Raw genomic sequence first — 13,726 nt, forward strand, 5'->3', positions numbered from 1 at the left:
GCAACAGTAGGGAAAGCGTTGGATAGCGTAGGGGTAAAAATTACTATTCCCACTCCAGAGGGTGCAAGAGTAGGGAAAGCGTTGGATAGCGTAGGGGTAAAAATTACTATTCCCACTCTAGAGGGTGCAACAGTAGGGAAAGCGTTGGATAGCTTAGGGGTAAAAATTACTATTCCCACTCCAGAGAGTGCAACAGTAGGGAAAGCGTTGGATAGTGTAGGGGTAAAAATTACTATTCCTACTCCAGTGAGTGCAACAGTAGGGAAAGCGTTGGATAGCGTAGGGGTAAAAATTACTATTCCCACTCCAGAGAGTGCAACAGGTGGGAAAGCGTTGGATAGCGTAGGAGTAAAAATTACTATTCCCACTCCAGAGAGTGCAACAGTAGGGAAAACGTTGGATAGCGTAGGGGTAAATATTACTATTCCCACTCCAAAGGGTGCAACAGTAGGGAAAGCGTTGGATAGCGTATGGGTAAAAATGACTATTCCCACTCCAGTGAGTGCACCAGTAGGGAAAGCGTTGGATAGCGTATGGGTAAAAATTACTATTCCCACTCCAGTGAGTGCACCAGTAGGGAAAGCGTTGGATAGCGTAGGAGTAAAAATTACTATTCCCACTCCAGAGAGTGCAACAGTAGGGAAAACGTTGGATAGCGTAGGGGTAAAAATTACAATTCCCTCTCCAAAGGGTGCAACAGTAGGGAAAGCGTTGGATAGGGCTGGGGGTAAAAATTACTATTCCCACTCCAAAGGGTGCAACAGTAGGAAAAGCGTTGGATAGCGTAGGAGTAAAAATTACTATTCCCACTCCAGAGAGTGCAACAGGTGGGAAAGCGTTGGATAGCGTAGGGGTAAAAATTACTATTCCCATTCCAGAGAGTGCAACAGTAGGGAAAACGTTGGATAACGTAGGAGTAAAAATTACTATTCCCACTCCAGAGAGTGCAACAGTAGGGAAAACGTTGGATAGCGTAGGGGTAAATATTACTATTCCCACTCCAAAAGGTGCAACAGTAGGGAAAGCGTTGGATAGCGTATGGGTGAAAATTACTATTCCCACTCCAGTGAGTGCACCAGTAGGGAAAGCGTTGGATAGCGTAGGAGTAAAAATTACTATTCCCACTCCAGAGAGTGCAACAGTAGGGAAAACGTTGGATAGCTTAGGGGTAAAAATTACTATTCCCACTCCAAAGGGTGCAACAGTGGGGAAAGCGTTGGATAGGGCTGGGGGTAAAAATTACTATTCCCACTCCAAAGGGTGCAACAGTAGGGAAAGCGTTGGATAGCGTAGGGGTAAAAATTACTATTCCCACTCCAAAGGGTCCAACAGCAGGGAAAGCATTGGATAGCGTAGGAGTAAAAATTACTATTCCCACTCCAGAGAGTGCAACAGTAGGGAAAGCGTTGGATAGCGTAGGGGTAAAAATTACTATTCCCACTCCAGTGAATGCACCAGTAGGGAAAGCGTTGGGTAGCGAAGGAGTAAACATTACTATTCCCACTCCAGAGAGTGCAACAGTAGGGAAAACGTTGGATAGCGTAGGGGTAAAAATTACTATTCCCACTCCAAAGGGTGCAACAGTAGGGAAAGCGATGGATAACGTGGGGTAAAAATTACTATTCCCACTCCAGTGAGTGCACCAGTAGGGAAAGCGTTGGATAGCGTAGGAGTAAAAATTACTATTCCCACTCCAAAGAGTGCAACAGTAGTGAAAACGTTGGATAGCGTAGGGGTAAAAATTACTATTCCCACTCCAAAGTGTGCAACAGTAGGGAAAGCGTTGGATAGCGTAGGGGTAAAAATTACTATTCCCACTCCAAAGGGTGCAACAGTAGGGAAAGCGCTGGATAGCGTAGGGGTAAAAATTACTATTTCCACTCCAGTGAGTACAATAGTAAGGAAAGCGCTGGAACACAAAACAATAAAAAAACTAACTACCATAATTTTTTGTAAATTGTATTTCCAATATAAACATAAATAATATATACATCTAAATATATTATTATTACCAAAGATAATACAAATTAATCAATTACACATTATTTAATACCATTTCATCCACCACACACACCTAAAATTAATTACATTTAATATTTACTAATTAATTAAATAATTTTTAAAAATATATATTAATTAATTAATTAATTACCAGCTTTCAACCATATACACTTAAAAACACCACAACATACACCTACATTTAATAACACATTTACAATTAATAATTACTAATTAAGTAATGGTAAATAATACAAAAATATTTATTGATTAATCAATAATAAATTAGTTAATTACCACCCTTCACACCATTTACACATATCAACTCCCCAACACACCCTAAAATTAATTAAACAATTAACATTATTAATTATTAATTGACTAATTGAAATTAATTAACAACTAATTATTACACTATTATTAATTAATTAACACATTAATTATTGAATTAATTTTATATAATTAAATTACTTCCCACCCTATTCCCCTATAAACCCACAACACTCTACGGAAGTAATAACACAAAATTAATCATAATAAACATTAATAACTAATACAATTCCAAAATATATAATAAAATACCTTACAATTCTCATTTAAAACACTAAAATACATAACATTATTAATAAATCGATATTTTTGTAAACAATATTTTTGTAAACGATATTTATTACAACTATATTATTGTTATCGATATTACTTACCTGTCTGTCGATATTCTGGTCAAACTATATTTTTGTTGTCGATATTTGTTGCACTCGATATTTCTGCGGAGATAATAATGTCAGACGATATTACTACTCTGCACCCTTTAAGTGGGCTGGGTCTCACCGGTGCTGAGCACCGGCAGTTTGGTAAAGGGGGCCTCGAAACGGGTCTCTATCGTGATCTGTTTTGTGCCCTGGCACAGGCAGTCAGTTTTTTTTCCGAACTGCAGTGACACAGGCACATCAATGTTCGCCTACTCACACTGCTCACTTCTCACTAGTGAATAAGTTACGCACAACGTCATGCCAGGTGAGCTTTGTAGGGGAAGGGAAATCCTTTAAAGAGTCATTTTCTCTCTGGATTTCCCTTCTCTTTTTGAGACTCAGGAGCAGCAACGTTGTGGCTTCACCAGGGCTTAAGTAGAATCTTTTTCAATAATATATACAAGCCATAGTTGCTACGGTACTTATTTATCTTATGCAACTAACAACCATTGACAAAGCCAATACTCCTGACTTGTATGTATGATGTTACTCTACCACTCCACCGCCCTCACTCTACACACTCTACCACCCTCACTCTACTGCCCTCAAGCCCTCACTCTACGGCGCTCACTCTACCACTCTACTGCCCTCACACCCTCACTCTACTGCACTCACTCTACCACTCTACCACCCTCATGCCCTCACTCTACCACTCTACTGCCCTCACGCCCTCACTCTACCGCCCTCACTCTATGGCTCTACCGCCCTCACTCTACCACTCTACCACTCTCACTCTACCGCCCTCACTCTACCACTCTATTGCCCTCACTCTACCACTCCTCCCCGCCCTCACTCTACCACTCTACCGCCCTTACATCCTCACTCTACTGCCCTCACTCTACCACTCTACCACCCTCACTCTACCACATTCACTCTACCACTCTACCGCCCTCACTCTACCACTCTATCACCCTCACTCCAACACTATACCACCCTCACTCTACCATTCTCCCGCCCTCACCCTACCGCCCTCACCCTACCACTCTACCACTCTACCGCCCTCACTCTACCACTCTACCGCCCTCACTCCACCGCCCTCACTCTACTGCCCTCACTCTACCACCCTCACTCTACCACTCTACCGCCCTCAAGCCCTCACTCTACCGCACTCACTCTACCACTCTACTGCCCTCACGCCCTCACTCTACCATTCTAACACTCTACCGCCCTCATGCCCTCACTCTACCACTCTACTGCCCTCACGCCCTCACTCTACCACCCTCACTCTATCACTCTACCGCCCTCACTCTACCACTCCACCGCCCTCACTCTACCACTCTACTGCCCTCACTCTACCGCCCTCTCTCTACCGCCCTCACTCTACCGCTCTCACTCTACGGCTCTACCGCCCTCACTCTAACACCCTCACTCTACTGCTCTACCGCCTTCACTCTACCGCCCTCACTCTTCCACTCTACCGCCCTCACTCTACCGCCCTCACTCTACCACTCTACCGCCCTTACTCTACCACTCTACCGCCCTCACTCTACCACTCTACCGCCCTCACTCTACCACTCTACTGCCCTCACTCTACTGCCCTCACTCTACCACTCTACTGCCCTCACTCTACCGCCCTCACTCTACCGCTCAACTGCCCTCATTCTACCACTCCTCCCCACCCACACTCTACCACTCTACTGCCCTTACGGCTTCACTCTACCGCCCTCACTCTACCACTCTACCACCCTCACTCTACCACTCTACCGCCCCCACTCTATCACTCTACCACCCTCACTCTACCACTCTACCGCCCTCACTCTACCACTCAACCGGCCTCACTCTACCACTCTACCGCCATCAATCTACCACTCTACCGCCCTCAGGCCCTCACTATACCACCCTCACTCTACCACTCTACCGCCCTCACTCTACCACCCTCACTCTACCACTCTACCGCCCTCACTCTACCACTCTATCGCCCTCACTCCAACACTCTACCGCCCTCACTCTACCATTCTACTGCCCTCATCTACCTCCCTCACTCTACCACTCTACCGCCCTCACTCTACCACTCTACCACCCTCACTCTACTGCCCTCACTCTACTGCCCTCACTCTACCACCCTCACTGCCCCGTTCACCGCTCCTGTCCTTTCACTGCTCCCACCCGGTTACCGCTTTTGCTCATGCCTAATAACCACTCCTGCCCTGTCACTTCTCCTGCCGCATCACCTCTCCTGCCCCATCACCTCTCCTGCCCGGTCACTTCTCCTGCCCGGTCACCACTCCTACCTGGTCACCACTCCTACCCGGTCACCACTCCTACCCGGTCACCACTCCTACCCGGTCACCACTCCTGCCCGGTCACCTCTACTTTCCTGTTGCCTCTCCTGCTCCGTCACCGCTCCTGCCCCGTCACCGCTCCTTCCCATTCATTGCTCCTGCAAGGTCATCACTCCTGGCCGGTCACCACTCCTGCCCGGTCACCACTCCTGCCCGGTCACCTCTCCTGCCCAGTCACCTATCCTGCCAGTCACCTCTCCTTTCCTGTTGCCTCTCCTGCCTGGTCACCTCTCTTGCCCAGTCACCTTTCCTGCCCAGTCACATCTCCTTGCCTGTTGCCGCTCCTGCCCCGTCACTGCTCCGGTCCTGTCACCGCTCTTGCCCCATCACCGCTGCTGCCCATTCATTGCTCCTGCCCAGTCACCACTCCTGCCTGGTCACCACTCCTGCCCGGTAACCTCTCCTGCCCGGTCACCTATCCTGCTCAGTCACTTCTCCTTTCCTGTTGCCTCTCCTGCCCGGTCACCTCTCCTGCCCCGTCACTGCTCCTGTCCCGTCACCACTCTTGCCCATTAACTGCTCCTGCCCCATCACTGCTCCTGTCCGGTCACTGCTCCTGTCCGGTCAGCACTTCTGCCCGATCACCACTCCTGCCCGATCACCACTCCTGGTTAAATACAAAGGTGGTTCTGTTGGGTAAGGCAAATTACTTTGACAACGCTAATAAATGCAAATAAAACATTTAAAAACCTCTCTGATATACATATGCAATGAGAAAATAAATACTCAAGCAATCTAATGATAAACTTCATATAGCCAAAGGGTGATTTGGAACGAATTTATATTAGAATTCAATAATGTCACATCATATTACATCTGAATTAATTAATTAATTCGTTCAATGATGACATTGGATTCTCAAGAAAGACCGTCAAACACAAGTGAAAATTATGTGACATTGGTGACAAGGTGCATGAAGTAATGTACAGTGAAATCGAAAATTACATATATACAATTATATACAAGGGTTAAATTGGCCATAATCTATTTCACATCCAAGGACTCCTAGTATTCATTTAAAGGATCCTGGAGTTTCTGGACCATAGGTGAGCGTCGACGTTTCGACCCTTATGCGCCCCAGTAGGTGGTCGCGTCGGGTCTTTTTCACGACAGGTGGGTGGGGGTGGGCAGTATGGTAATCAGGAGGACAGTTTTCTGCCTGATCAGGTGCCACAAGGTCAGATCCGATCATGGTTGAGTTGGATATGCGGTCAAGCTCAAGAGAGTTTTTGCGTCCTCTCGCTCTGCTTACGGGATCACCACTCCTGCCCCATTCACTGCTCCTGCCCGTTCACTGCTCCTGCCCGTTCACCGCTCCTGTCCGTTCACCGCTCCTACCCATTCACTTCTCCTGCCCAGTCACTGCTCCTGCCCCATCACCGCTCCTGCCCCGTCACCGCTCCTGCTTCAAGCAGGCGCAGGGTTTCGACGCAGCATGGCCGTAAAAGTGACTCAGTGAAATCTTGTAGATTTCACTTTGTCACTTTTACGAGGCGTATCTGCTAGGGAACGCCCACCCTGCGCCGGAACGCCCACATGAAACCTGACGCAGGTTTCATGTGGCGCAGGGCTTTACAACGTGACGCTTCTCCCTAGATGCGTCACGTTGTAAATACGGCGCATTATGGCACATTGTTTACGCCGCAGCTGCGTCACAGAAGTGACGAAACGGCAGCGTAAACGTGTCACAGGGGGCTTGTAAATCTGCCCCCTAGTATACATTGTAAGGGGTTGGGGGTAGTAGCGTCCTCCCCATGATCTATGTCAGCAGCGAGAGCGCTGTTATCCAAAACTGCGTCATAGCTGGGCAGTCCCACACCAGATGGTTCAAGTCTGCAGTAAGGCATGGGCAGCGTGGACCTTTGGGAGCAGCTCCAGGGAAAATGTGGTGTACACGCACAGGTGTAAGATACATCTGGTGGGGATAGTTAAACTGAGCATATATGAGAGGGTGGGTTCCTGGAAACCCGACAGACATAACTCAGTCCCTTGGACCATTGTTTTACAGAAATATTGGGGTTCACAGTGCTGGCCCATTTCTCTCTCAGGGTGGAAAGGTTTGCAGCATTACAGTCTAAGAGGGTGGAGTAGAGTGGTGTGGTCGCTCGCCTGTCATTCCCATGTGTTAACAGAGCCTTTAAAGGAGGGTGGATCTCTGGTTCCATGTGGTCCAATACCCACACCGTACCTGTCACTTGAACTAGTGTGCTGTGGGTCAGGAATTGGCCACCATCTATACTATGCTGTTCGATGAGTTCCTAACGTCAGTAAGGTCTTTTGAGTGTAGATGTTTCTTAGGATTTTTAGACCTGCATCAGCCCACAGGTCCACCTTATGGAGGTGATCCGAGTATGGAGAGCTGGGAGTGCCCACTGTGGGAAAACTGGGGGTTATGGCATCCTGCCACATTTAGGTTAGATGTTTGTCCACCTAGGAGTGTTTGGCTGTTCTGGCCTTGCAACCCATGGCAGGGTCAACCCGACAAGGGTCCAAGAACCAATACACCACTTGGCTGCCTCCTAGGTTACATAGCAATACTAACTGCTCTGGGTTAAGAGGCCCAGTGAGCAATCGTGTCAGCTACTGCATTTGGGCCACAGCGCGGTAGAGTTCAAAGTTAGGGGCCCCAGCCCCCTTCACTCAATCGGAGAATTTAAATTATGCAGCGCTGCTATCTTCCGTCCTGATCCCCATATCAAGTTGGCGAGGACAGAGCTCAGGTCGCAAAAGAAGCGTTTAGGCAGCTAGACAGGCAGTGCTGAAAAATGATAACAGTATCCTGGGCACTACTAGCATTTGGGAAATCACTATTCTACCCATGGATGAGAGGGGCAATGGTCCACAGGATATCAGAGAGTTGCGTGTGCTGGTCAGCACCTTCCCCAGGTTCCCTTGTACTAGGTTGTTCTTGGAGTGGTATATATTAATCCCCAGGTACTGAAATACATCACACTGCCAATCCAGCAACAAGGGAGATAGTGCCTCCCATTCTGGTGGTGTGAGGTGGCGCAAGGGGAACAGACAAAGCTTGGTCCAGTTCAGTTTTAATCCAGAAACACTTCAGAAATCTTCAAGTGTGTCCATCACCGGCAGAAGGCTTCTGTGGGGGTCACAGAGATGCACTAGTGTGTCATCCATACACAGAGAAATAGCCTCCAAGGCACCACAGCTCTGTATCCTTCATCGTGCTCCCCTAACGCACCAAGCTTGCGAGAGCCTCCATTGATATGGTGAATATGATTGGTGACATTGGGCAGCCCTGCCTGGTGTCCCTATGGATGCCGAAAGTGTTGGATATTTCATCACCCGTGCACACCTAGGGCACTGGATTGGTATATAGTAGGCTTACCCACCATAAAATGCCAGGACCAAAGCCCATTTTCTCTAGCACTGTAGTTAGGTAAGGCTATCCTAAGGTGTCAAAAGCCTTCTCTATATCAATGGACAAGGCTGTGGGGAACAGGTCTGGGTGTTTCCTTTCTTCTACAATTCAGAAAAGAATCCTTAGGTTCAGGAAACTGCTCCTATTTGGTATGAAACCATTCTTGTCTTGAAGGAGCAATGGTAGTATCCTGTTGGCTACAACCTTTCCTAATTTACAATCTGTGAGACAGCGCTATATAAGAATAAACTTCCAATGGGTGTCTTCCAGGTTTGGGGAGGACAGCAATCAACACTTCATGCATAGTCACCAGTAGGGTGTTAGGATCCTTTGCCTGCTTGTACAACTGCAGGAGATTTGGGGTAAGGTTAGATCCATAGGTTGAGTAAAACTCCACCAGGAGAGCATCTAACCTCAGTGCCTTATTGCGCGCCATTTGATCTATGGTAAGTCTGAGTTCCTCAGTCGCCACAGGTTTGTCTAGAGTGTGGCAATGAAGTCCGTCTAGCCGCATGGCAAGGGGATGGCATCAAGATCACCAAGTAAATGGGGGGCCATCTCTAGAATTGCCTCATCATGAAATGCGCTAAAGTAGTCAGCAAAGGCTTTATTATTGCTGACCCGTGAAATGCATGATGTCGCCGTTGTTGCCTGCAGTTACCACTATGCACACCTCAGCCTTTCGAATGGAGTGCTCCAATTCCAGAATTTGTGTGTGAGTTGCTAACTTTCCTCTATATGATGTTTGTTACAGAGGATCCACATGACTATTTGAAGGCATTCCATTCCACCCCTCTGTCAGTTCCTTCATTCTCCACAAAATGCCCAACTATGTGAGATCCGATAGTTTCACGGAACACCCCGTCCTGTAGGGCTGGTGGCACCTACACCACAGTAATGTTAGTTTCAAAGGTCTGTGATGAGGCAGTATTCGTCCAAATTACTCTGCTCTGTAGGTATGAGGGAGCATATTGTTGTTACATAAAAACAGGTCTTTGTGGTATGAAGTTGATGTACAGGGGGGAAAAACTAATATTCTCTCATATCTAGGCTTAGAAAGCCCTGTGCTGTTCTTGTTGAGGCAGTGCTCTGCGCAATGGGGAGGATCTATTCAATGTTGTGTCAAATCTATCAAGTCTTGACCCCATAGTCTTGGAACTATCAGGTTCAGACTAAAGTGGGTGAGGATCTGTCTGGAAGTGTGATTTGCTACTATTGGGTGCATATATCACGACCAGGGTAATTGGTGCCCTGTCCAGCTGCCCCTCAAGCACTACATATCATCCCTCAGGTCAACCATATGAGCACCTGGTAGACATGGCACTTTTTAGAGTGTTTATCCTGTCTTTTTGCTTTCTGACCTCCTGGTTTTGACTCTGTTTTTGCTGATTTAGTGTCTCTGCGCATGTTCTTTCTCACAGCTGTTCAGTGTTAAAGTGCAAGTGCTCCTACTCTGAACTGTGTTATGGATTGGTGTTTCCATGATTGACATGTTTGATTTACTGGTCCCTAGTGAAGTGCACTGAGATTGCCAGGGCCTGTAGATCAAATGTTACTAGTGGGCCTGCAGCACTGATTGTGCCACCCACAAGAGTAGCCCTGTAAAAGTATCTCAGACCTACCTCTGCAGTGTGTGCGTGCAGTTTGAGCCACCATGTCGACCTGGCAAGTGCACCCACTTGCCAGGCCTTTACCTTCCGTTTTATTACATAAAGTACCCCTATGGGCAGGGTGCAGTGTATGTGGAAGGTAGGGCATGGGACATGTACTTGTGTGTGTAACATGTCCTGATAGTGAAAAATAGTGTAATTAGTTGTTCACTATTGAAAGGCTATATGTCCCATAGGTTAGATTGGGGAATACTTTGTAACACCCTACAAGTATAACTTCTCCTGGGGAAAAGAAATAAAAATGGACTTAGAGTATAAAAATGCATCTTTTTACTAAAGATGATTTTTATGTTGTGTTTGAAAATATCACTTTAGAAAGTGGGTACTTTCTAGCTTAGCCATCCTGTGTACCTCTGCTGGATTGTGAATTGACTGTCTGACTTTGAAGTGACAGGGCCTGGGGATGTGCATTCTCTTCAGACTGCCACTGGGGGGGTGGGTGGGGGTTGAGATGTGTTCTGCCTTTTCTGAATGAGTCAGGGCTGGTCTGAATAGACCTAGACTGCATTTAGAGTAGTGGGAGGAGACTTCCTTGCACCTGAATAGGCCTGGTCTGCCTTGGACAATGCTGTCTCCACCTCCTGCCAGGAAGCTGGACCAGAGAGGACAGAACTGGTCTGGACTGGGCACAGACACCCCCTGCCACAAGAGAACAAAGGGGAATGTGGTATAAATATTGGGGCTCATGGCCCAGGTTTTTCTAACTCTTTTGGACTCAGAAACCTGCCAAGAAGAAGAGATGGAGAAGCTGTGAGGAGGAACTCCCACTTTGCTGTGTGCTTTGCTGTGTTGGCCTGCAGTAGCTGCTTCTGTCTTGGGCAGAGAAAGGACTGGACTGAACTTTCTGCAGCTTCTTTGTTTGAGGATCTCCAAGAGCTTGAGGTACAGCTTACCGCCTGTTCAAGAAGACTCAGGAACAGCAAAGACTTCAAGTTTATCTGCTACCAGCACTGGGACTTGTGTGTTTTGTGCTGCAACAGAAGAAAAAAAGCAACCCAATGGCGACATGGACGCCGCTGCTGGCTCCGTGTCCTGAAGGCACCGCAGAGAGCACTGCCACCCTTCACACTGCAACCCTGGTCTGACCGATGACAATGCCACTGAGCTGCTGCTTGCGCATTGACCTGTGGGCACTGCACTTTGCATTGCTTTATGATGCTGGCCTGGTATCCCCGATGACGACGCTCCACTCAGATATTGACGCCGCTGCTTGCACGGTGGTTCGAGGACACCGCTCATAAGTTACATGACACACCGTCCTCATCCCTCATTGCAGCCTTGGCCTTCCGACACTGGTGCCATCGACACCCATTTATCAGCTGACAGCACTTCAGCAATGATGCTGCTGCTGCTTGCACTGTGGCCTGCCAGCACCGTGACAAGCACCACATTTCTTTGCAGAGCAGCCCTGGCCCCACCGACGCTGCTGGATGACCGTCACTGAGCCGCTGCCTGCACCGCGACCTGAGGGTACCGCACGCCACACAGCTGCAATTCGCACCGTTGCCCTGACTCCTGCCGACGGCGGCATTCCCAACTTCAACCGCAAGGAGTTCGATCTGCAATGTGTGTGACAACAAGGGAATGAAGACTCCTGCACCAACCCCCGGAACCGACGCCTGCCGATGCAGGCTCTTCGGAGCTCAACGAGAGGTTGCCGATGCCCTGCATTTCTAAAGGTACTGTTTTTCATGTCTTCCCAACACAGTAGCTGGCCCGTGACGCCGTGGTCAGCCAGAAGTGTTTGGATTTGTTGTTCATCACACCCCAGACGGAGCTATCGACTTCAAAAAACTGTAATTTAATTCAATGTTTGCTTATTGATATTTCTAAGAACTGTATGGTGGGTTTTTATCGTTTTTGGTCTTGTTTTACACAGATCGATATTGTTTTTTTTCTAAAACTGGTGTGGTGTCCTTTTGTAATGTTTTTCACTGTATTACTTTTAGTTATATGCAAATGCTTCACACACTGCCTCTGAGATAAGCCTGACTGCTCATGCCAAGCTACAAAGGGGGTGAACAGGGGTTATTTCAGAAGTGCATCCCCCTTATCATGACTGGGAAGAAGAGTCCCTACTTGCACAGGGTAACAACCTGCCAACTAGAGACCCCCATTTCTAACAGCACCACTCTGGCATAAGTCGAATAGGAGGTGGCCACGATCTGGCCCCTCCACAGTCTCTGTAGTCAGTAGTCGTTGGAATTCTATAGTCAAGTGTGTTTCTTCAAGAAACTTGATGTGCATCTGTCTGTGTTGAAGGAATAAATAAGGTGGGGGCATCTGGGAGTGGCCATCCCTCGGACATTCCCCCAAAATGTTAAACATGTTTGTGAATGCCTTGTGGTATTACACCATATCAGTAACTAAGTTGTACCCACAACCCCCACCAGGTTTGGATTTCTAGGATCCAAGCCCACAGCTGGTTCTCAAGGTGTGTGTACAGGGTAGAGCGGCATATCCACGAACATAAATACAAAAAAATCACCCCCACTCCCAGTCCCTGGTTATGTCTCAAACATAGGTATGACCAAATAAAAATTTGTAAGAAAGTTGAATAGAAAAGGAACATTGTTTAGATCTGTGGAGAGACAAGTTCCTGGGCTGTTGTAGAGAAATATGCACAAACCATGCCCCTATATTGGTGTCTGTTTTCTATCCCCATCTTCATACCCCAGTCACAACCAGGAGGAATGCAGCCCTCTTATCCTGTGCCCTGTGGGGGCCCACCCTCCAAGAGAGGGCACAGTACATGGAGTCATATCACCTGATCAGATGTTATTGGTGTGCGTTCCGGGCCTGTATGCAGCTCAGCGGGAGCAGCTCCAAGTGAAAGGTAGTCTCTTGGTCTGTAGTGGTGGAGAGAGACCCCAGGGAGGCTACCATCACACTATGGTGGGACTCAACCTCATCCACAACCATGGCACATTCACATGCTGCCTGCTCACTGGATGGCCTGCCCTTGGAGGTCCTGCACCCTCGCCTACGTGATCCAGGAATTTACCAGTTTCAGTTTTCCAGAGTATTGCTGGACAGTGGCCACACCCACTTAGTCTCTAGCCAGCCACAGATATCTGCCGGTGTTGCGGAGAAGAGCATGGTATCAGAATCTACCATACGCAGTTTAGCAGGGTACATAGGAGAATATTTCAAGCCTAGGTGCCGTAGCTTAAGCTTGATTGGCAGGAATGAACCTCTGGTTCTCCATTGTATAGTCTGAGTAAATGTTCACTGAGGTATTTGCAATACACCAGGGACCCCTGGACCTGGCGACTTAGAGGATCTGATCGCGATCCCGATAGTTGAAGAGTCATGCCACTACCCTTCGGGGTAAGGACCCTGAGGGAGAGGCCCCATTAGGCACCCTATGGGCCATCTCCTGCTCTCTGCAGTGGCCAGAACCCTTTTCCAGCAGTTAGTCCTTAAACCATGTATGGCTGTAGCTCCTGGTCAACAAGCAGGTGTGGGTAGGAGTGTAGAGATGACAGGTGACCCACCACCGCTTTACCCCAGCAGTGGGCCTCTGTGCCTGTGGCCTAATGATGGCAGTAGGGGGTGGGGGAATGGTCAGCTCATCTCCACGCTTGCAGTCACCTAACCCCAGTGCAGCAAAGGGGCCATTAACCTTATGACCAGGACTCT

Source organism: Lissotriton vulgaris, chromosome 5 (assembly GCF_964263255.1).
Source record: "Lissotriton vulgaris chromosome 5, aLisVul1.2, whole genome shotgun sequence".
Lineage (NCBI taxonomy): Eukaryota > Metazoa > Chordata > Amphibia > Caudata > Salamandridae > Lissotriton > Lissotriton vulgaris.